Below are 23,869 nucleotides of genomic sequence, written 5' to 3' on the forward strand. Positions count from 1 at the left end.
GACTCATAATCCACCTCCAAAAGAGAAGCCCACTATCCATCATTAGGTGCATAGCCCCTCTTCATTTTTATTCTTAAAAAGTATTATTTCTTTTTCACAATTTATTTTAACATATCTTCTCATTTTACAAATTGAGCTTTTATAGAAACAACACCCATATGTGTGAACTTTCCTGTTAGATATTAGACTGCATAATTTTGCTTGAAATGTGTTTTTTTGCATTTCCAAGAATGCATGCTAGTGAGTAAAATTATAACATAATAATAGTCAATGCTAACTTATTTATAAGTTCCATGAAAAGGGTGATTTTATTTGAGTTCTGCTCTGGGAATCTCATCCAAGCGAGCATAGATGCAGAAGAAAATATTATTCGTAAAGTGAAGTAAAACTCTCACTCACTTGGAATCCAACACTTTGGAATTTGAGATCATTTGGAGAGAATCTAAGTTGACGTTTACCCTTGGGTTTTTGGTTTTTTTTAAAGCCATTTCCTCATGACAATGAGAATAAATAAAATAAATTTTAGGATTAAATATTTTTAGAGATTAAATTAAAAATAAAATTAGATTAAAAGGTAGGGCTAACTGTGTACAAGATTAAATTCAATTTCATAAAAAAGGTTATAAAAGAAAAGTAAGCAATTAATGAAATTTGATTTATAGCAGAAACATGAAACTTATTTACCTATTGCACAATTCTGTAATTTAGACTATTCCTTAAATTATTAGAAGGCTCACTGAGATGCCAGAACAATGTTGCAAAACAGCTCTTCCACACCCATATCTGCCGTCCTTCTCTCTTGCTACCCAATTCACTCCAGCCTGCTTCACAGCCCAACCCCAGCAGATCCCGGCCAAGTCCGTGCAGGGTGGAGGGGTCAGGGCAGGGCACCAGGGCTCTTCAGGTCTGCCTTCATGTAAAGGAGACAGATTTGGCTGGTGCTGCAGCTTCATCCCCACTTTGCCTGCCTGATCATTTGGTGCTGCATCTGCCACAGCTCCGCGGAGTCTCCAACTCTGAAAATGTCAGGCAGCTAAACCAATACCACAGCTTCTCGTTCCAGACTTCCCGCTTCAGGAGAAAAATAAACCCTTATTTGTTTTAAGCCACTGTGAGCTGGATTTTCTGTTATTTGAGGCCAAATGCACTCAAAACCAACACAACAGCCTAGCAGGGACAGGCTACTCAGAGATGTCAGTACTCACACTGGAGAAGCTAGAGCAAAACTGTATAGATGGAAGGTACCAGGCACCTTCAAACTGTCCCGTGCAGAGATGGAAGTCAGCGAGGCTCTCTGCAAAGGAGATTCAGGGCACCACAGCAGCACATGGCCACAGGTTGGTCAGCAGCTATCAAACAGAAACCTAAGCTGATCTATTTTAAACTGATGTTTTGCATCCTTCTAAGAAGTGATGTGGTTTCTCTCCATCAATAAAATATAGTTTCCCCTGAATCAAATTAGTTTCTTTATTTATTTCATTTTGGAACCTTATATTTTATTTTGAATTAAATATGCTCAGAACATCAAGCAAAACTGCACTCAGATATGAAAGTCAAATTTATTTGCATGTAATTTTTAAATTATTAACTGCCGTTCCACAGAGTTGTGTTTACAAGCAGAGGTTCAGACATTGGGACGTCTGGTTACCGATCCTAGCTGGACCACTTATTGACACTAAGAACCTGAACTTGAATTTCTGTGCCTCACTTTTTCATCTGAAAACAGAAACAGAGAACTCCCTAATAGAGTAAAGTATAATGAATAACGGAGATGCACAGTGTTTGGAGTGGCAACTGGACATTTAAGCAATGCAGCAGACAGTGTGCCCTCTACAAATCTCAAGCTTTATTATAGGTATTCAAAAGTTAATTTGGCTTTTCACATACATATAGACTATGCATGTGTGTGTGTGTGTGTGTGTGTGTAAAAATGTACATGTGCAATCATTTGCATTGTACTTTGAATTTTCAAATAAAAGATGGAATAATTTTTAAATTTCATTTAAAAAGTCCTTAAACAGCCCAAATTGTCCCTAGTGAATAAGTTCTCTTTAATCTAGTTGCCTCTATTAAAAAAGAAAAGTTCTGTGTCAAAGCTCATTTAGTAAAGATTAATGTAATGAAACTCTAAAATACTATTTTTGGGGGGGTATGGGAAATTTAACCCATGGCCTCACACATGCTAGTCAAGTGCTCCAACTGAGCCACACCCCCAGTATATTTTCATGAGAACTTGAAGAATGAGGATCCTTCTTCCAAGCCTTCTCAGGCTACCCTTCTTGGGCATCAGTTATGAATGTTTCTCCAGACAATCAATTAGCAAACATATGTTTCAAAGGGGATTGCGGGACCCCAGTCTCTTCCTCTTCTCTCTTGGGTTCCTGCTGATGAGGTGAACAGGCCTCCTTGTCCATGCACTCCTGCCTCGATGCACCGCCCCAGGCTCCAAAGCAGCAGGGCCAACTGAAAATGAACTGGAACCTCCAAAACTGTGAGCCAAAATAGACCTTTCCTCTTTTTAACTACCCAAGGTATTCTGTTACCGTAGTGGAAGTCTGACATGTGGCCGCTGTTTCTCCAGGTCTTCACTGCTCTCCATTTCTGTTTCAATGTCCCACTTTAGTGCCTGCTATGGTTTGGATGTAAGATGCCCCCCAAAACTTCCCATGTTAATGTAGGAAGATTCGGAGGTGAAATGACGCCACCAGGGGAGAGACACCTAATCAGTCCACCTAACTGGAATGGACTGACTGGATAGTACCTGCAGGCAGGTGGGACGTGCCCTGGAAGGGGCATCTTCCCGGCGGCCCCCTCACCAGCCCCCTCTCCCTCTCTGCTCCCTGACCCTCCGTGAGCTGAGCAGCAATCCTCTGCCACACTCTTCAGCCGTGATGCTCCACTTCACGTCGGGCTCTAGCAATGGAATTGGCCGAGCATGGACAGAACCACTGAAACCGTGAGCAGAAATAAACTTTTCCTCCCGCAGTTGTCCTTGTCAGGTGTTTCTGACGAGCACAGTACCTCTTAGCCTCCTGCTCTTCTGGAGTTGACATGTTGCTGCTTGAGCATTAGCTCCTCTGTGACCTCGGGCATGGACCAAGCTTGGTCTAAGCTTCCCATCTTCTTCTTTCCCCTAGTGACAATGTCTTGTCTTTTCCCCATTCAGAACGGCTTGTTCCAAACAGCCAACCCTTCTTCATCTTCCCTCCTGAGCACCACGCCCTCGGGGTACCCCCGACTCAGTGTTCCAGGCTCCCCCGCATCCTTCCCCGCTTCCCGGGGCTTAGCATCCTGAGCGCCTCTCCTGTGCGATCACTATCTTCCAAATTGCCTTCCTGCTGCTGCTGCTGCTGCTCCTCAGCCGTGGCCAGAGCTGCTCTAAAAGACCTGTCCCCTCGCCCGCTTGCCTATCTCCCGCATTAAGAAGTTGTCATCGTCACGTTCACTTGTCAGCAACATGAGGCATGAATCAGATATTTTACTCTTTCATCTTGGCAGCCCATAGAATTAGCATCTAATGACACAGAGGCAAAAAGTTAATGGAAATTTAATTGAAAAAACTACCATCCCAGCAAGAATTGAACCCGGTGGCCTTAGCAGGAGGTGGATATTTCAACCACGAGGCTCTGGAGTTCGGTTTAGCACACTTGGATGGAGATAGGTATCGCTTTGGTAAACAGATAATTCCCGTATTTTCCCAGTATTACCTTGGTCAACAAAAATGAGGAAAGGAGTGGATTCCAATTTAAATGTCAGGGCTATCTACTGTAAGGATTCTAAGCTGGGGAGTTTTAATGAAAATAGGATTTAATTTCCTGTAAATGTTTGAGTTCTTCAACGCTAATATATAGAAAAGATGAATATTTATAAATAGGAAATGCACCTCCCTCTCAGAAGAGCAGTTAGCCAGCCATACCCAAAGGAAGTCTGGGAGAATTTTTTTTCAAAATTATGAGTCACATCTTAGATTTTTCAAGCAAAAATGACATTGTCTGAATATTTTTGTCCCTTCCTTCTTTCACACTTTTCTTTAGTAGCTTAAGTCATAAGAAAAAAAAATGGGCCCCGTGAACAGTTTTCATGATCCAACGTGATAGAAGCCTGCGGGAATGTAAACCTCGGAGCTGTTATGATGTGTTTTATTTTTTAATTAATTAATCAAGCTTCATCGGTATTTCATATCCAGATTAACCTAGAACTTCTGCCCAATCTGCATTATTTAGGTGAGGTTTCCTGAGCAACGTAAGAACATTCCAGAACAGAGTTGAGAGCAAAGTCTACCCTCACCCTTCAATGGCCTTCTGCATGTTAGAGTATTTTGTTCTTGTGCCTAGTTGAATGGCTGCAGACATTACAGAATGCCATCGGATCTACATAAACCCTCAAAACGTTCAACAATGGTAAAAAAAAAAAAAAAAAATCACAAAAGGAAACCGATTGTTGAAAATACTACAAGTATAAAAACCCAAGCAAACCATGGGTGAATGGCAGACCTGACACTTCTCTCACACTTAGATAAGATCTGTATCACTCACATTAAAATTCTCAAAAAATGAAGTTTTCACTTTGAAAAGTGAAAAAAATAAAAAGCCCTCAAAGTTATTGTCTTAAAACTTACAGTAATTATTTATATTCATGATCATTAATGAGGCACTTTGAATCTGGTATCTATTGTGACCTCAGATGTTAGTTAGTGATGCTATGAGATTGTCCTGATTAGGGAGACATCAAAAGAAAAGCTTACAGAACTTGAAAGCAAATGTCTGCAGAGTTTCTGGGCTCGAAGTCTGTAGCTGACCCATCCCAATTAACAAACCTTGACTAAGCACAATGACAAATATTTAAGAGTCTCTATTTTTGTGAAAGCAAAATGATTTATCAAATAAAAATTAAGCTTCTAAAGTATTTTAATTTTATCTTTATTTCATTATATTGAGAGGTATGCCAAGAAAGGTACTAACAGAGACATTGGGTGGGAAAAGTTTCTTGCTCTCTGCTCTAGTGAGGATGTGGTAGCAGTGATTTCAATATGGGTCTCTTCATTTTTCCTAAAGACTTTTTTATGGCAATTTGCTCTTTGTGTCTTTAGAACTAAAGGCAAATCCCTGGCCTTTCTGCACAGCCTATTCATTTGGCTTAGGGGTTAATAGTCTGCGTGGACTCAAGTAGAACTATATGGACTCCCCACTCCACTATTTGCTGAATGAGGGACTTTGGAAAGTTATTTAGTCTCTCTGAGCCTTCATTTTTCCCCATCTGCAAGACACAAATGACAATACTCATTGATATACTGAAACAAAGTACCTAAACATTTAGCACAGGGCTTGGGTACATGGTAGGCATCCAGTAACTATGAGCTATGATGTCATCACTATCATGACTGTCAGGCCACAGCTTAACTGCCTCCTTCTTGCTTTTGATCAGTCCTTTATCACCAGCTATGCAAGGTCAAATATCTGCTTCGCAGTGCATTTCCATACTACCTGTGCCATAGAGATTTCTCTAATTCTGCCCAGCCAAAAGCACCTTTCTCTCTCCTTCACATGCAAATATCACTTTATCTGCGCCCCTCTTGTCAAGCTCACAGCCTTCTATCTTGAGTATAACATATGTGGCACTTGCACAAATCACTGGTGTATGAGCCACACTCCATCCTGCAGAGAGGGCCCTGAGGATGCAGGTCACTTTCCATTCATACATGTCCTTCCCAAAGCATTCAGCATCAAGTGTGTCCTTAGTAACAATCGATAAACAGGAGTTGAATTCATTAATTAATATTTCTGTCTACTCAGTGCAAAATGTCTGCTTGAAGGCAAAGGCCAACAATGGGGAGGGTCAGTAGGTAATCAATATTTCTGTCTTCATGTCTCCAATCCCTTATCACATGCTACAGTAAATAAGGTGACACAGGGTTCATCTAAACATGAATGTGAAACTTCTTTTCTGTCCTCCCTCCGAGCCATTGACTTGGCAACTTTGGGAAGTCGTTACCCCTACTGGATATTAGTACCCTTGTCTTTCTAGGACTCTGAGTCAAATACCTGAGGACCCTTCTAAAGCCCCATGTCTCATACCTCAGACAAAGCAGCTCATCTCCAGAGATGAAGGTGTAGGGGGACGGAGCCAAAGCCTCAAAGCCATCAGCAAAGCAGACAGGATGGCAGGGCCCCTGAATCAAGATGGAAAGATGGAATGTATACATATATCAAATTGATAAGTATATGAGGTCACGCATGTGATAATTAGCTTGATTTGGACAGTCCACAATGTGTGTGTGTGTGTGTATATATATATATATATATATATATATATATATATATATATATATATATATATCAGGTTTTACACCATGAGTATAGGATGTATGTGAGGTGCACAGGGCTGGTTTAAGCTAAGGTCAAGCCCAGGGTCAAACCCACCAGGCTAAGTACAAGACCCCCATACAGAGCCTGAAACGTGAAAGGCATCCACCCATGTATACCGAAAACAAATAAATATTAACTAGAAGAGAACACGGTATATGTCAGGTTGCTCAATAGAGCAAATTTAATATGGAAACCCGCCACAAAGGTGTTAGAAGAGCTTTAAGAAATGGATGGGTATATGAGGTCACGCATACGTTAATTAGCTTGATTTGGACAGTCCACAATGTATACATACATCACAACATCAGGCTTTACACCATGAATATATACACATTTTTAGAGTCCCAAGTGGGATTGTAAACCAATCCAGAGACCAGCAATGGTAAGAAGCCACTACCCCTTCTAGGTGAGGAAATTAAAGGAGGAGGTGATGTTACCAGTGCCCAGGGGTGGGGTGTCCATCAGGAGGGATTGCCCAGCAAGAGCTGGAAGTACAGAAGAGACCCAGCTACCTGCAAGCAGAAAACTAGAGGGAGAAATACCTTGACCTCTCCTTCTCTCCTGCTTTTTAATGACTCTCATTGGCCAACCTCGCTATAAAACAATTGGCAAGACGGCCTGGGTATGTGGTCTATTTGGTCAGTGCTACGTGCTATAAAACAGCAGGAAAAATGAGAAAAGGATCTGAGAGCAAATAGACAACTAACCAACCAGATGGCCTTGGAACTAGCTTCAGAGATAATTTTTCCAGAGTGGATTCCTTCTGGTCTGTGATTTCTTTGAAGTTCCTAACCCCAGCTGCTGCCATCAAACCTTGCTGTGAAGTACTGACGCTTTGGCGTAACGAAAAGGAAATCTGCTAACAAATGCCCAGATAAAATGGGGTTGAGATAGAAAGACCCTGACACAGAACACTCACTTGTGGGAGTTCCAGAATTCCTCCCTAGATGTTGTGCAACATGTTCTTCACTTGCTCCTAGCTTCCTGGTGCAATGCACACAAACTGGAACACCAGTTCTGCTTTTCCAAAAGGACTTGGATCTCATGAGCTGAGAAAATGTAACATCCACTGTGAACTACAGGCTTAACATTAACAATAACTCACATTCCAATAGTACGTTGATCTTTCCAACAAAAACATGAAGTTCGTCAGTGCACTGTTCCCCTAACGAGCACGGAAAGGCAACAAGTTTCCCTTTTCTTTTTTTGATATTTCACAGTGACGCTCATGACTCGGAGCCAGCATTAGTGCACCACACAGTAAAATGACACCACAGGCAGATTTAACATATACAAATTCAACTGCATCCACTCAGGGAAGAAAAGCAGAGAAAGAGAGACAGAGAGGCATGTGCTGTGGGGATAAGGAGAAAGAGAAATTTTCTAGCTGTGTGGGCATTTCTGCCAACCATCTCACTCAGCAAGCAAACGTCCCGCCTGGAGTGAGCAGGAGCTGCTCTGCCCTAAATCAATCGTCACTCTGGCTTTTCTCTTTGAGCTTTGTGGTGAGATGGTAATGTTCAAAGACATGGCGCTGTAAAATTAAAGGCTGTTTATGTAGTCATGACGACATGCATATTATTGTAGGTACTGGTAGTGATGGATGATATGAAAACTGCCACATGAAAATGAAAGTTACTTCAACAGAAGCATTATTATACCACAACAGTGGCTCTGATAACTGAGACGGCCACTCAGCCATTAATGGGCAGGTTACTTATACAGTGTGGATACACTGGACAAAAACATAATTCGTGTGCCAGGAAGGATGGAGTCAAATGACTTGAGATTTTTGTCATGCTGCTCATAACAATGCACAATTTGAAACTCTGTACTGACCAGGTATGGTGGTACACACCTGTAATCCCAGATTCTTGAAAGGTTGAGGTAAGAGGATGGCAAGTTTGAGGCTCGACTGGACAACTTAGCAAGACAATTTGGATTTTGTTTTATTTATTTTAAAAAATAAAGAAAGAAAGAAAAGAAAAATAACTGAGGGTATTGTTCAGTGGTAGAGCACATGCACAAAACCCTGGGATCAAACCCCAGTACCACCACCAAAAAAAAAAAGTTTATTTCCAGAAATTTAATTTAATATTTTCTCACTGCAGGTGATTATAGATAACTGAAACCACAGATAAAGAGAAAATGCTATGCAGCCGGACTGCGGCAATGCTATACTTCCTTTTCTGTGTCTCAGTTGTCCCTTTCATAAAATGGGAGCATAATATCTGCCTCTTATTATCACAAAACTATACATGGGAATCAGATTCAATTACTAGGCAGTGCATTCTCCAATGTTGCATGATTTAACTTTCTAGAGAATCCAAGAAATCAGCTAAGTTCTGTTGGAACAACCCATCCTCGGCCAAACTTGGGAAGTGTTGGGACAATTTCCAAGACTGTGACTGTTACTTTGAACAAAACACATCCATGTGATAGTCTGACTCAATCCAATGTATCAGGAGAAAAATTTTCCCAGCCTTAATTCAAATTGTAAAAGCTTCAACTGATCTGTTTCACTTTCCTAATCTCAGCAGTATAATATCCAAAATACATAAACAGACATCCAACTCAACTGGAAAAATCCTGCATGAGCTCCTACAGTCTGAAAAGCTGCCACTCCTAACAGACCTGCTTGCATGGACGGCTGCTGAGCGCCCCACCCCCTGCAGGACTCCTCTGGACCGCTCTCCAACCTGCCAGGCCAGTGCTGAGAAGGAACTGAAACCACAAAGGACCAAAAAGCAAATATTTTTGCCCAAAGCTAATGTAGCAAATTACATGCAAGATCTAAACTGCAAGAACCTTTTAAATGGTGCAAGCCTACACAAACACACGGCATCCAGTTTGCCAAGACTTAAAAACTAAATTAAATCTCAGCTGCATTCCACTGGGGGATTTATAGAATGAGTTAAAACGAGGTTCAGCTCTCAGTGGGACAACTGGTTTCCGTGTCCTTCAGGGAAGTGGTCTCTCTCTCTCTCTGGGCTCCCGTCTGTGACGCCAGCGTGCTGCCCTGAGCGCCGGGGGACAGTGCAGGCAGGGGACTGACTCAGAGCTCCATGCAGAACAGGTGTCATGATCAGAAATTCATCTGCAGTGTCTTCTGGCCAGTTTCAGGTACCCTAACCCGGCCACCGTGTCTCGCTGCCCAGTCCTTCAACTGCAAAAGGGCACAAGTAGGAGCTGAAGCCAAGTCCTCTTTCCACCTTGAGCCACACACGATGCCTCGGGCTGAAGGAAGCTGCCCTTCACACCTAGCTGCTCTCTGCTCCATTGCCCGGAGGTTTGATCCACTCAGAGGGGCTCTGTGTCCTCCTTCTCCCATAGATCCCCAATAGTGGTCTGATTCTTCTCTAGGAATGGAGCAACTCTCAGAGCTGGTGCCATTTTGCAAAAGGCCAGATGAGGGACACATCTGCAAACAGCTGCTTTGGAGGGAGTCCTCGCCTGGACGAGCATTTGTGGTCAGACAGCTGGAAGCAAGCACACAGACTGGATTGCGGCTGCTTTTGCATCCCGGCTACGTTACTGAGCATTAAAACCCATCCTCTGTTCCTTGCTTTCTTCCACTGTGGCTGCACCCCAAGAAGCAGTGCAGATAAACTGAGGAAGCTCATTGACAGAAAATAAGTGCAAGAGGGAAAGTGGCCGTGGCCGAGTTGCACAAGGAAGCCTTGGAGTTAATCCACTGCATCTGGCTCGGCTTTGCTGGCACACTCAGCCGGGCACCAGACAGCGCTGGTGGTTAGTTCTGGAGCATTTGGGGACAACATATTTTTCTAAGTCAATGAGTGCCATCGGTTCTGCGTCATTTTCTTCATTTCTGACTGTAGGCTTAGATTTCAAGCTGACTTTTGATGACATATTCTCATCCCTGGGTATTGGTAGGGAGATGAGTCACTGTGAATGATTAATCACGAGTTTTCACGGAGCCTATGGCTACAGATGTCACCTTGATAAACCAAGCTCTTAGACTCTCCTCTCCGTACCTGAAAGGATCAACAGGAAGCTGGCCACCAAGAGAAGGCTCAGTGACCTAATCCAGATCTAAGTGCTGGTAATGAGAAAAATTTCAGTGCACACAAATCTATGGACCAGTCAAAAGGGGCATCCACACTAACATTCGGAGCTACTGACCAACCTTTTTTTTTTTTTTTAATCACCATAGATTCTGAATGTTCCTGAGAAGGGAAAATGAGGACATAAAGAGACTGAGCAAAGGTACTTCTCACTTCCTGACATAAACCATTACCAGGAAATTGGAATTCACATTTACATCTGACGATGAGTCACTTTTACCACCTCTGCCCTTTTCTGTACTTTCCTAATTTTCTACTATAAGAGTGTTTCTAATAAGCAGGAGGAAGGGAAATGTACTCCCCGTTATCTGAATGTATTCAGTTCCTAAGTTCTGATAGTGAGTATATGGATAGTGAGTCTGAAGAGTGGGTGCCTGAGATACAGGAAACAAGAATTGAGATTTCAACAGCAACAGATGTATCTGAATTGATATGGCATCTGAGTTCTGAGAGAAAAGATTGAAATGGTAAAAGGTCAAACAGCAAGAGAGACCTCTGTCAAACTCTTGATAACCCTTTCCTTCCTCTTCCCACATATAAGCACCAAAATCACAGCCCAGGGAACAATTTTGCAATGTGTGTTTAAAGGGACAAAGTTTTACCCCAGAGAACTTTCCTATGAAAAAGATGTACGCTCATTTTCGTTGCTTCGTAAATTAAGGACGTTTCCAGGGATCTTTGTAGAAACAAAGAAAACAGGGACAAGGAAGATAAAAGGTTTCTTTGCAAAATTAACAGAAGGGAAATGCTTGGGTGAGGGACCACCTGGCTGCTCTGTCAAGGAGGTAAAAATCAGATCTCCAGGCAAAAAGTGGGAGGCAAACAGGAAGCACGACTTCTCAGCCTCAGCCCACCAAGTCTGCATCGCGCTGTAGACAAATTAAATTAGAGAAAAGAAAACCCTGGCCAAGTCCCCATGCCCTGTGCCCCGGAACTAAACTTCATTCTACACATGATACTGAAGAGGAAATATCATGGTTGTCAAGTGAGCACAGTGTGGCTAATATACCTCCAGGAAACATGGAACCAGAGAGGCAAAACTGGTTTAAGTACAGAGTGAAAGGTGAGATGGAACTGGAATTTCTTTTTCCTTTTGTTAATATCTTCCAACTATCTCTGGGCTTACTTCCTGCCTAGACTTATTTTCCCTGGTACATTTCACAGAGGAGAGTGTAGACTTGGAAGCACGACTCAGGACCCTGTGGTCTTGACTCGTCCCTGGGGCTGGCGGAGCTCACGGTTTCCCACAGCAGCATCGTCGGCCACTCTCCGGGGCCCTGACGAGGGCCACCCACTTCTCTCCACATTACTCAGCACACAGCAACCGCTGACTCAGCGCCTGGGGGAGGAGACCCGCCTAGAGCCAGTGAGAACTAGAAAAGAAAGATCCCAACTGGCCTCCAAGGACAGCTGAGACTTTCCAAATGGCCCCCGCCGCGTGAGGTGAGCCCCTTCCCTCACTATGCTTAAAAGTGGCAAAGTTAGCAGTTGATGGAAAACACCAGCTTGGTTCGGGTTCACCGGACTCAGCACTCCAAACTCCCAGACACAGCCCTCAGCAGACACGGTGAGTAAGCCAGCAAAGGACGAGAAGAAAGAGGAGACGGGGGGCAAAGGGGCAAGGCTGAGCGAGGGACAAGGACCTCAGGCTGACACCCAGCTCCTCCCAGGGGCTAATTTAGAAAAACGGCAGTTCTCACTGGTGGGGACTTAACTCTCACCCCCCAAGTCTCCATCAGAAGGGTGTTGCTGTCCCCGTTGTACAGGGGAGAAAACCGAGGCTGAAAGGTTAGGTGACTTGCCCAAGATCTCAGGCTCAGAAAATGACGGTGCTGTTTCCCAGATATTAGCCAAATGGTGGTCAATGCATCTGGGCAGAAAACAAGGAGCATCCAAAGAAATCTGGAGCAGCTCGCTCTGAGATGGCCTGAGCGGGCTTCTTACCGGGTCAGGTTATTCGTGCTGCTGTGGACGACTCAGCTTCCTGAATGCACAGAGGTACCAGAGCCAGCGGTTGGTGCTTGGCTTCCTTCCTGAGTCCTCTCCTTCTGGCTCCTGGGATCCTTCTTCCTCCAGAGCATCCACACAACAAAAGCACCCTGGGACCTCAGCAGCAGAGCGCGCTCCGTCTCCACCACCGTCCCCTCGCCTGCCTGGCAGCTCTCCTTGGTCCCCAATTCCTGAGCCTGCCAGCCCCCGCCAGCTGTGGAACGATGCCTTCCTCAGCCCCCGGACTTTGTCCTTCAGGGAAGCCTTCATCCTCAGGACGCTCTGTCCTGACCTCTTGAATCCCAAAACAGCTAAGGAAGGAAGGGACCTCGCTCACCACAAGCTCGCACCACCAGAAACTTGGCCCTGGTGGCCTCGATGCTGGTTCCTCCAGCCCCACGAGGGCTTTCTCAGTGTGGCTGGTGGAGGGCTTCTCGTCTGGTCTCAGGACCCGATGCTGGATGGAGACGGGTCTCCTTCTGCACCAAGTAGCCAGAGGCCTTCTCTGTGAGCTTCAGCCGCAAGTCCCTTCCCCACTCCACAGCCTGCTCCTGCTCTGGCCTGGCCGGTCCCCACCCTGAGACTCATCCCCTCCATTCTCCTCTCCGAAGCCAGCCCTGGGTTCCCTTCCTCCTCTCAGGTCCGGAAGCACTCCTGGTTTGTATCATTTGTTTGCTTCTAAGATTCACTGCCAACTATTCCTTATCATTTTTCCTTTGAATCTTCTAATAGTTTAAATTGTGTAAACAAGAGTCTGGCTCATCTCTCTTTAGGCACAGACCCCGTCTACTCCACCAGACTGGGCGTCCTCCAAGGCTCTGTCCTTTCCCATCTGCTCATCTCGCTCTCCACGGCTCCCATGGAGAGATTTCAGCCACGAGCATAATGCCGCGCATCTCTCCATTGTCTTGCCACCAAGCCCTGTTCTCGGGCCACTGGCCTTGAGGTCCTTCCTCCTTCCCCTTATCCATCCAAAGACTCCCTCTCAAGGTTGCCTCAAATCCTCCAGAAAATATAGGTCGATGATTATCTGTTCCTTCTCTGTGTTTCTATAGCACAGCGGTCCGTACAGGCATCTCAATGCTTATGTAACAGTTGTTTCACGGAGTCTGTGTCCTACTTCCCTAAACACAGGGAGCTTCCTGATGGCAGCAACCAGGTCCCCAGCCTCGGGTCTCTTAGCTTAATGCTAGGTATCCTGAGGGGCTTTTTCCCTACCTGCATGCATCCTAGATTTTTAAGAGTTAAGGCATGAGGTTTAGTTTCAAATATGGCACAATTAACTAAGGTCACAGCAGCTCTAAGCTGAGCAAATACTAGAACCCCAAAATGAGAAAATTCTAAATGCTTAGAGTGAAGGCTGTGTGTATTTAAGAATCTCCTTTCTCAGGGCACCAAGTTCAATGACAGTGCAGACGGCCCCCAACGTCACAGGGTTGTCCTGTTTCATTATTTGAGAGCAGAAACACAACACCTTGAAAGAGCTGCCTGGATCAAGGATTCCGCCCTCATTTTCCTAAGTGGAAAGTCGCCTGTGGCCAAGCAAAGCCGACCTGGTGAAAGCCAGCGTGTTCAGCTCCCTTTCAGATCAGCAGCCCTAATTGCCACTAGCATTTAACATGGCACCAATCACACCTGCGTTCTGGGGCCAAGAACATGGGCCAGCTCAGCACCTTCTGAAACCCGGGTGGCTGAGGTCCAAGGCAAACAAGACTGAACAGATGGATCCCAGCAGCGAGAACCCGGCAGCAGCCACTGTAATCCAGGGGCTCACCCACAATCCAACGGGGCAGGGCGCAGCCTGCCAGGCACCGGTTCAGGGTCGATTCAGCCCTCAGCCCCGAGAAGCTGGGTCTCCAGCAATTGCTAATGGTAAGAAATTCTTCTCTCGCTTCTTCCCGGTCTGAAAACATGGCTCCCAGATTCAAGAGGCAGGCCCCGTCTTAGAATTGAGGTGTGGCAATCCACCCAAAAGACCCACCCTGGGAGACACAGATTCCACACAGATGACAACGAAAAGCCAACAACCCACGCTCCCTGGCTCTTTGTTATGAATCAAGCTCAGAGGAGCAGGTGACCACTTAGGATTTTCCAGAAAGTTCCCAAGATAATATTTTAATAGGCCAGGTCATGGATGGCTGTCAGTCAAAAGCCATCAGAGTGGAAACTGAAGGTAAAGTTGAGATGTCATAGATTCAGCAGCTTCTAAATTACCTTACAGGGTTTTTTTTTTTTTTCAGGTCCAGTAATAGGTACTTGAATAAAGGAAAAAAAACCAACAACATTCATTTTTCAGGAACATGGGGGAGGGGGATTTGACTGACCTTGCCAATCCCGCGATGTCTCTTACACGGTGTGGAAAGCACTGTGGCCACTTTCCTATGAGGCCAGCATCCTGCAGCACCAGACTTGGTCTGGGACAGTCTTAATCCTGAGAATTTAAAACTAGGATTCATTGATTCATTCAACAAATATTTGTCAAGCATTTTCCGTGTGCCACACACTGTTGTAACACCTGGGATAAAGTGACAGCTAAGGTCGGAAAAGTCTGCTCTCTCTGGGAGCTTATACTCGAGTCTGAGGAGACAGGAAGTTAACAAATAAGCAAATAAACATATAAACTATCAGGTGACACTACGGTTGGATCTTGACTGTCCCCCAAAGGCGGTGTGTTGAAGGCTGTGGCCCAGCTGGTGGCGCTATTGGGAGATGGTGGAAGCTTTAGGAAGTGGGGCCTGGTGGAAGGAAGTTAGGTCATTAGGGGTGGGCCATGCAAGGGGTCGGGGGTGGGGGTATTGGGACCTGGCCCCTCCTCTTCCTCTCCCTTTGCTTCCCACTGCCAGGAGGTGAACAGCTTCCTTCCCTACACATTCCCTCCATGGTATGCAGCCCGGTCACAGGCCCAAAAGCAATAAGACCAGAAAAACATGGACCACAACCTCTAAACCATCAATCAAAATAAGCCTGTCCTCCTTATAAGTTGATTATCTCAGGTATTTTGTTACAGTAACAGAACACTGCTAATGCAGAAGGTGATAGGTATTACAGAGAAAATGAAGCAGATTAAATACAGGAATTGCCCTGGGGTGGAGAGAATGTGGATTGTGTAGAGTGTTCATGGAAAGTCTCTTAGAAGAGGTAACATTTCAGGGAGACCAGAAGAAAAGCCTGCAAAATTGTGAGGCTGTTTTTCGGGCAAAGCGATCACCAAGGCTGAAGCCCTGAGGTGGGAGAGGGGCTCGTATATTTGCAGAACAGCAAGGGCCAGCGGGGCTAGAAGAAAATGAGGGGGGGGTGGGGGTGGGGGGGTGGACGGTGCTCAAACAGGAGAGGAGCCAGGTCAGGCATGATGGTAAGCACTCCTCTGGCTTTGAGTCAGCATCTCAGACAGAGCCCAGTCAGGAGACAGAGCCACACCAGTTATTTCAATAGGCGAATTTAACACAAAGAACCGTCACCTAGGAATCAAGTCACCGGCCAAGTAACTGAAAGGAGAGCTCCAAGGTATCTTGGGGACAGCAACGGTGGGACGCTGCCTCTGTCCCCAGGGCTGGGGGGACAAGGGGAAGATTGGGGTTATTGAAACCAGGGGTTCAGAAGAGGGTCCCATGAGGCCGAAGCCCAGACCTCAAAGAGAAGCTAATGGTAGCTGTTGTCAGCATCCTTGAAGAGGCTGGATGAAGGCCGGCTGCAGGAAGAATTGCCACTGGGCTCCGAATTCACAATGGCTGGGAGTAAGACCTGGAGTCCAAAAGAGGTAGGTTTATTCCCAGTTGTACCCACGGGAAAGCCACAGGAGACAGAACCCGAAGGAACAGGACTCTCTCTCCCTCCCACACGGGCGCTCCCTCCAGCGCCCCCTACTGGCCAGGTCCCACGGGGAGCCCGCTGACAAAGGATAAATGGGGTTTCCAGGGGCACAACCCCAGCAACATAAAACCAAGTGTGGAAGGTGGGTTTGGAGCCGAGAGGCAGTAAGTTAATGACTAACACCCTCTGAGCAAGATGAGAAGGTTCCAGAGGGTTTTGAACAGAGGAGTGACGCATGCTGACTCGCTCTGGCAGCGGCGAAGAGGCGGAGGTGGTAAGAGGCGCAGGATCTAGACACAGGAGTCCCCTTGGATTTGCTGATGACGTGCATGTGGGTGTGAAAGAGAGGAGTCAAAGGGGACTCCTACACTGAGACCTGAGTAAGTGGACGGAGACGAACCGACTGAGACAGAGGATGACTGGGGGGATCCAGCTTCCGAGGGGAGGGGGCGATGGGGAGCTCTGGGTGGGGTCAGGTGAGGACTCTGGTAGACAGCAGCCCACCTGAACTGGGAGGGTCTGGTTGAGAGCCCGGCTCACCACACAGGTGGATTTTAAAGCCACAAGATTGGAGGAGAGAGATATGGCTCAGAATGCACCATAGCTAGGAATAAATAAGATCTGGAGTCCAAAAGATGTAGATTTGAATCCCAATTATACTAGTGCTGGACTCACCCCGGTAGGTCCTCACCAAACTCAGCCCAGATCCCTTCCTCTGCAACAGGGGGAGGATTATCATCTCCACTACATGAGTCCTAAGTGGAGATTAAATGTAAGGAACCCCTTACATCAGTACCTGACATGAATTCTTAAAAAAAAAAATGGACGTTATTTGGGCTGGGAACTAGCTGATTGGTACCGTGCTTGCCTAGCCTGTGCAAAGCCCTGAGTTCTTACTATGAGTCAAAGATAACCAGAGCCCAGGCTCAGAAGACCTGAAAGCCAAGAGAAACTGAATTGTACTAAAATGACAATTTATTCACTGCAGGGAAAGATACAGCAGCATCGTATGTAAAACAGGCTTATAAACCAGGTCTTTGAACCAACGTGGCTTTCCTTTTATTAACACATTCATTTTAAGTACTCAAGTGGCTTTTATGGGACCAACTCTCTAGACCTGAGCCTATAGCAAGCCTGCTCTTCTCGGCTCTCAAGCTGGAGAACAAGGGAGGGGACGTGTCTGTCCTGTTCACTGAGAATACAGAGGACACAGGCTCTGCGAGGGAAGCCAGGGCACCTGCTTCTGTGTCTGGGGACTGAGACAGGAGAGCTGAAAACCAGCCTGGATGATGAAGAACAGACAGATCCACAAAAGGGCCCCACAAGGTCATCACCAGCAAATCCTTTAAAATCCCCAAACTGAGCTTGCTCCCAAGATGGGAGCAGCATCCGGGCCTCAGGAAGAACCGCTGGGACATCTGTGTTGCCTGTCATGCGTGTGCTGGGTGAGCCACAGATGAGTCAGGAATGAGCACTGCACAGTGACAGCTCTGAGCCCCACGCACCAGGCACCACCCGCGCCAAGTCGGCCTGGGAACAGAGCCTCGTCCTCCATTAATGGCTCATCTCTTATTAAGCATGCTCCCATCAGGCAGGCCTTTCTTTCCAAGAGCTCAGTTGCAGGGTTATATAAGGCTCTGCTGTATTCCTGGCCCCAGCAGGGAGCCCAGCTGGCTGGGCGCTCCCTTCCTGGGGACTGGGTCAGTTCAGGAAACCCAACGGCAGATCACAGATCCTGGCAGTGGAGGGAGAGAGCCGGGTGCCCCCGGGCGGCTCTCCTGAGGGCCTGTGCACTCTGCTGCCTGAGCCCTTCTCTCCAGGTCAGGGTGAGGGACCTTTTTAATCCAAGCGTCTCCATGGCCCCCTTGCTGGGTGTCAGAGCTCCTCATATCGTTCCCTTGACCGCAGCCTTTTCCCACGCCAGTGTCCAGCACTTTCACAATATAAAAACGCCACTGTCCAAAGATTCTATTCCGAACAGCTGTTCCTGGACTCGAGGAGGGATCCCTCTAGAGCTGTGAGTCTCAGCCCTGGCTGCACACTGCAGTCTCCAGGGGAGACTTTCAAAGTGCCACTGCCCAGTCTCCACCCCAGGCTGACTGTATCAGCGTCTCTGGGCACGGACCCAGGCATCAATATTTTTTTTAAAAGTTCTTCAAGTGTTTTGTGCAATTGCATTTTAGAACGTACCTTTCGAGGCTGTTAATTCTCTCCAAGATGATAAAGCCATCGCTGATCCTTAAGACTGTTGTTCTAAGAATGTAGCATGATGCCTGGTGGCTGTTAGTCCGTCCTTCCTTCCCTGACAGCCATGGGTGGGACAGATGACATCACTCACCTCGGCTCTGAGCTCAGCCTAAGTGAACCTAGGTCCCACCTAATACTCCATTAAAATCAGAACCATTGCATGATCCCCGGGGAATCTCCACTGGGGCAGAGGATCTGGAAAGGCTGGGGGAGGCTCCAGGAGAGGGAAAGACGGCCGCAAAGGCTCACGGGAAGACAAGGAGATGCCTCCCTCTGGAGAGTTCCATCAGACCGGGGTCTTGTGTTCTGCTTCATTGTGCTTTTTAAACCCTGCCTTGCTCAGCTCTTCCAACGGTCCCCGGTCCACAGCGACGTCTTCCCAGCAATGGCCAGGTGACACCAACGAATATAGGAGACAGATCCTGTATGAAAGTCAGTCTTCACCTTCCGTCCAGCGGTGAGTTCAAAAGAAGCCACCAGAGGTGGTGACCTGGTCACTGCACCTATTCAAAAATGATACCCAGCGGAGCTTGAGAGCCGGCAAGCCAGCTTTCCCCCCTGTGTCTCTGTCCCCCAACCTGTCGCACACCAGGGTGAGTGTGGACGTCGGAGCGCCCCTCAGGTGGAGACCTTGGCTTGGGGCTTCTGCACACTCCCGCCCCCCCCCCGTGCTGGCCACCCCTCCCCCCTTCTTATTTTTTCCTGAAAGCTTCCATTATCCATCACGGCATGAGGTGAATTTTCAAATCAGCAGTCAGGGTTTTTAAGCTGCGTGACTCCTATTACAGGCAAAGGCAGCAGGTGACCAGCGCCAGGGCAATCTCAGAACCTCGCGTAGCCTCCTTGCTCCCTGGCCCTGCGTTCCTTGTCACGGCCTGGGTGGAGGCTGGTTCTAACAAAGACGTCCCTGAGGACTCACCGGCCTTTCACAGGGGCCCAAGGGACGAGGCAGTGGAGACCAGGAGCTAGAGGAGAGAGGAAGGAGAGCAGCGGTGGAGGGCATTCCTCCTGGGCTTTCTGTCCCTCTACAGCAGGCTCCACGAGGCAGAGACTGTTGAGACTCAGGGTCCCTCTCCCGCCATCCTCTTGCTTCCTGTTTCCCAATCGTCACAGTGTCCCTGAGGGATGCCCCCTGCACTCGCTGGCGAGGCCACCCCTCTGTAGTCCCTGAGGGCACATCCCAGCAGCCTGGAGCCCTCTCGCTCTGCCTTCCTGTCCACAGGAGAGGCTTCAGCCCCGCTTCCTCGACTCTGGCCTCCCGCGTCTTCAGGCCACCCAGGGGTCTGGACCGCACAGTCACTCAGGCTGTGACTTGGGTTCTGATGGCCTCTTTATCCCCAGACACTGCCTTCTCTACGGCATGTCGGACCTTCCTGTCCCTGGGAGGTTTGGGTGCCCTGGACAGAACCACCCAGTTCCAGGCCTCAGATCATCTAAGGCTTCCCCTTTAATTTCAGCCAATTTGAGGGACCTCCTCTCCCATCATGTCCCCTGCCCTGGCTCCCTCACACCACTACACACTGTCCCTGGGTGGTGTCACATTGACCCCTTCCACATTCGACACCGTTCCTACATAACGACTGACAAGTACCAGAGCGGGGGAGCGAGAAGCAAGATGGACTCACCTTATCCAGTCCCAGTTCCTCTCTCCAACCCACAGCAGCGGGGTGAGGGGCGGCGTTCTCTCTTTTCTCTTTGTCTGCCTGCCTCCAACCCACCCCAGCCTCCCCGCTTCTCCAGGATCCCCTCCAGAAGTCACCCCTTCTTCTCCTTATCATGTAGAGTACTTCCGCTCCAACTGTAGCCACCACTGCTGGACAGAATGAAGCCCCCCTTTACCCAGGCCCCAGCCTTTCTCTGAGGAACCAGCTCGTCTTGGACACTGACTTGTTCAAAGTCACTCTCTTCTATCGGGGTCCTGCCTCCGTGGCCCATCTGATGTGAGGGGCCACACCCAAGGCAGCTGGCCAAGGTCTGCAGCAAGATGCTGCAGGGGTCATGCCTGGGAGGAAGCCCCATCGCCAGGTAGGAAGCAGCAGGTCCACCCGCCCTTCCCTCAGGGTCAGCCACTCCAGCAGCAGGAGGTCAAGCGGCTGTGAAGGGAACCGGTAAGCCAGGAGACATCACAGCACAGGCTGTGAGCCGAAGCCATAGGCCTAGAAGGCACAGGAAGAGTCAGGAGGTTCTGGAAAGAGGTGGCAGACGTGGTCGTAGGGAGAGATGACAGCAGGAGAACGGCCGCTCGAGGTGATCTGGAGTCAAAGGAGGCACAGGTGCCAAGCAGGCGTTAATCAATGGGTGGAGACTCCTGGGTGTCCACCTGCTCACCTCCTGTGCACACAACCCACCCCATTCACCTCCCTGTGAGCACAGTCAACTCCATTGCATCAGGTCCCTGAGTTCAGGCCCCTGCTCTGTGCAAACCGCACAGGCCTGGGTCAGAGTTCATGCCAGCTCCCCCACCCTTGCCCTTAGGGCAGAGATCCATGTCACTCAGGTCCCTGTCCCCATTCACAGTCTCTGCCGCAGAGTCAAGGCTCAGAGTTTGATTTCCTAAGCAATATCATCTGAACACACAGAATCAAATATCAAACCCATATTCATGGAAACAAGAAGAAGAGCTAAGAAAGGAAACAGAGAACAATCACAGAAAGAGAAGGCACCAGAAGTATTTATCCAGTGTCTACCATGGTACAGTCCTCTCTGTCATGCCCAGACACCAGCCTAATTGCCCAAGACTTCTCCACAGCATCAAAGACAGACGTCCAAGTAGAAGATCCTCAACTCACACCCTTCAGGACAACTGCAAAGGACAGTGTAGACCAGGACAACTGCATGGGCCCACGGGAAGGAGGCCAAAGAGGAACTGCTGAGATTCCCTCCCCACCTGAGCCGCAGCAAAGCACAGACCTGAGGGGCCGTGGATTCCTCCCATGTTCAGACACACATAAGCTGGAAGAACTTGAAGGTCCTCAAGTTAAGTACAGATTGCATCATTCAAAAAAGAGCTTTCTAGTTCCATCGTGGACATTCTCCACAAAAATAACAGAGGGGAGTTGATTCTGTAAACCTCTGAGAGGGAGAAAAAGAGTGCACGCGAGCTACCCAGAGAGGAGAAAGCCCTGGCAACCCGCAAAGGAGACCCTTCGTTCAACGGGCCCAACGTCAAAGGAGAGATGCGTGCCCTTCTTCACCTCCTGTCAGAAATGCTGTGTGTGTTGAAAGGACACATCTCAGCCATTTCCTCTACAGGAAACTCTTCTGTCTTTTCTGGTTGAAAATTATTAACTCAGATGGTAACCAATATCTGAATACCACGTATGCTGGTTTATCTCATGTGACATATAATAGTCTCAATGTCAGAAACCCAGATTATCACATTAGCATTAAAGTTTCCAGCCCTCCGTATTCCACACTCCACCTTGTTTCCCTGCTTACCATTAACTAGAGAGGTCTAGCAAGTCATTCTGCAAGGGAACCCAACCAGAGGCTCTGAAGGCATAAGCAAAGGAGGTACATCCTTGCACACACCACCGCAACTCTGTTCTGACCCACCCACCCACCAACCCAGATGGATTCCCACCAGCGTGGCGCATGCAGATGCCCACAGACCGGTGTACACCACCACTCTCCTCCTCACTTAGGAAAGTACATCAGCATGCAAGCGTCTAAGGACAGCAACGTTACAGAACTTTCACTCTGGACTATATTGTAAGCATCAACAAAGGAAATCATTTAAAATTTTGATGACAATTTTGCTAAAAAAAAATTTCATTTCCTATCTCATGTGGACACTGCGGCTGGGAGCACTGATTTTTTTAGACCCATTCTAGAAGACTTATCACTCAAGTCGTTGACATCTGACATCTGAGCAAAAAAGAATAACCACTAGTGTTGGCTGATTCAGAGAAATCTATGCACTTTAGAGAAAATCAGGACAACTTTCTTTTTCTCAGAACATGCTCACCAAAATCCCACAACCTTCAGTGATGGCAACTCAAGAAAGCTTCTGTCGCTCTCTAAGCAGAGGAGGTGAAACATGACAATTTAACCATCATTATGGATGACTTTTATTTTTCCTTTGTAGCTTTATATATTCTCTACTTAAAATGAACCTCCATTTCCTTTTAAATAGGATAATGTTTGAAATGTTAAATAAATCTGAAATATTCTCAATATAAAGAGTGGAAAGCCCCCCAAGATCCTAGGAGCTCCTAGCAGATGTTGACTCACCCAGAGATTAATGCAAGGATATATGTATGGCAATGAGGAGAAATGAGCATTTTTGAAAGACTTCTGAGGGGGAAAAAAAGATCAATTGTGATTCCTTTTTTACCGAATGATGTGATCCACTGTGCAACAAAACTCCCACTTTCTCAACCAAACAATGATACACACCTCTGCCTAAGTGCCTACCATCTGAGACATGACCACCAGGGTCTGGTGAAGACAGCTATCAGCTAAACTTCTAGAAACAAAAAACATTGGCCTCTAGAAAAAGCAGGTCCCAGAACTGGAAATGGAAATTGATCAAAGGCACGTAGCCACTCAACAGTAGCAACATCTATCTGATTACAGAGAAAATAAGGGTTTGGGCAGTTCCGGATTTGAGCTATTTCTCTCCCATGGTCCGGACAGCCGTTGACTTAAAATCAGGGTTTTAAAATGCTGATCTGAAGGTCCTTTTCCATACAGTTCCCACATTTCTGGTTCTGGAAGGTGTGAGCTTGGAGGTGGGCGAAGCCAGGATAGAGAGGTAGGAGAGTAGGAAAGGGAAGGGATGGCCACACGGGGACTGAGAGTCACTTGCAGAAGAACAAGAAAAATCAAGAGAACAGAAAAGGAAAAGGGGGGGGGGGGACGGATTAAAACAAAGCCAAAGAGATCAGCATTCTCTCTCATTGCCACAGTGGAGGAAATGAGGAGGTCTGACCTGCTGTTGCCTCAGGAGTGGGGACAGTGATTCCCCAAAGTCAAAGACAGGAGGGACCCCCTGGGTGACCAGACTTCACACCAAAAACGCAGCACGGAGCTTGGGCAGGCGGAGTTGGAAGAGGATTGCATGACAGAGCTGGGGGGAGCCTCTGCCACCTCTCCCCGTCGTCTCCGTCTCCGTCCTGTCAAAAGACAAATGTCTCTTTTATGTGGGGATCAAACAGTGTCGAAGGCAGTAACATAAGCAAAAAACTTCAGTGACACTGATTTTGCATGTTGGTAGAGTTGCTTCTGAAGAGGATCCCCTCCACTGCCGGAGAGTTTGTGAACCTAAAAACTGCAATTGTACAGCTCACTTAGCAACCACAGGGAGGCCAAGGGAACAAACTCATCCAGCCTCCCTGACAGCGTCACGTTGACACTTCAATTACCTGATAA

General features: G+C 47.3%; 1 long non-coding RNA gene across 4 annotated transcripts in view; it reads right to left on the bottom strand.

The window, feature by feature from the left end:
• LOC110598534 (uncharacterized) overlaps nt 1-13,612 on the bottom strand; it is a 28,748-nt gene extending 15,136 nt beyond the window's left edge. For 2 of the 4 annotated variants that reach the window (XR_013425450.1, XR_013425448.1), the window contains exons 1-2: nt 7,285-13,612; nt 6,075-6,169 (exon numbers count right to left, since the gene is read on the bottom strand). This is a non-coding gene — a long non-coding RNA (uncharacterized LOC110598534). The remainder of the gene's footprint in view (nt 1-6,074; nt 6,170-7,284) is intronic. The other 2 variants (XR_013425449.1, XR_002484380.3) reach the window with 2 other exon arrangements.
• Nucleotides 13,613-23,869: the final 10,257 nt, after the last annotated feature.

Source organism: Ictidomys tridecemlineatus, chromosome 8 (genome assembly GCF_052094955.1).
Source record: "Ictidomys tridecemlineatus isolate mIctTri1 chromosome 8, mIctTri1.hap1, whole genome shotgun sequence".
Taxonomy (NCBI): domain Eukaryota; kingdom Metazoa; phylum Chordata; class Mammalia; order Rodentia; family Sciuridae; genus Ictidomys; species Ictidomys tridecemlineatus.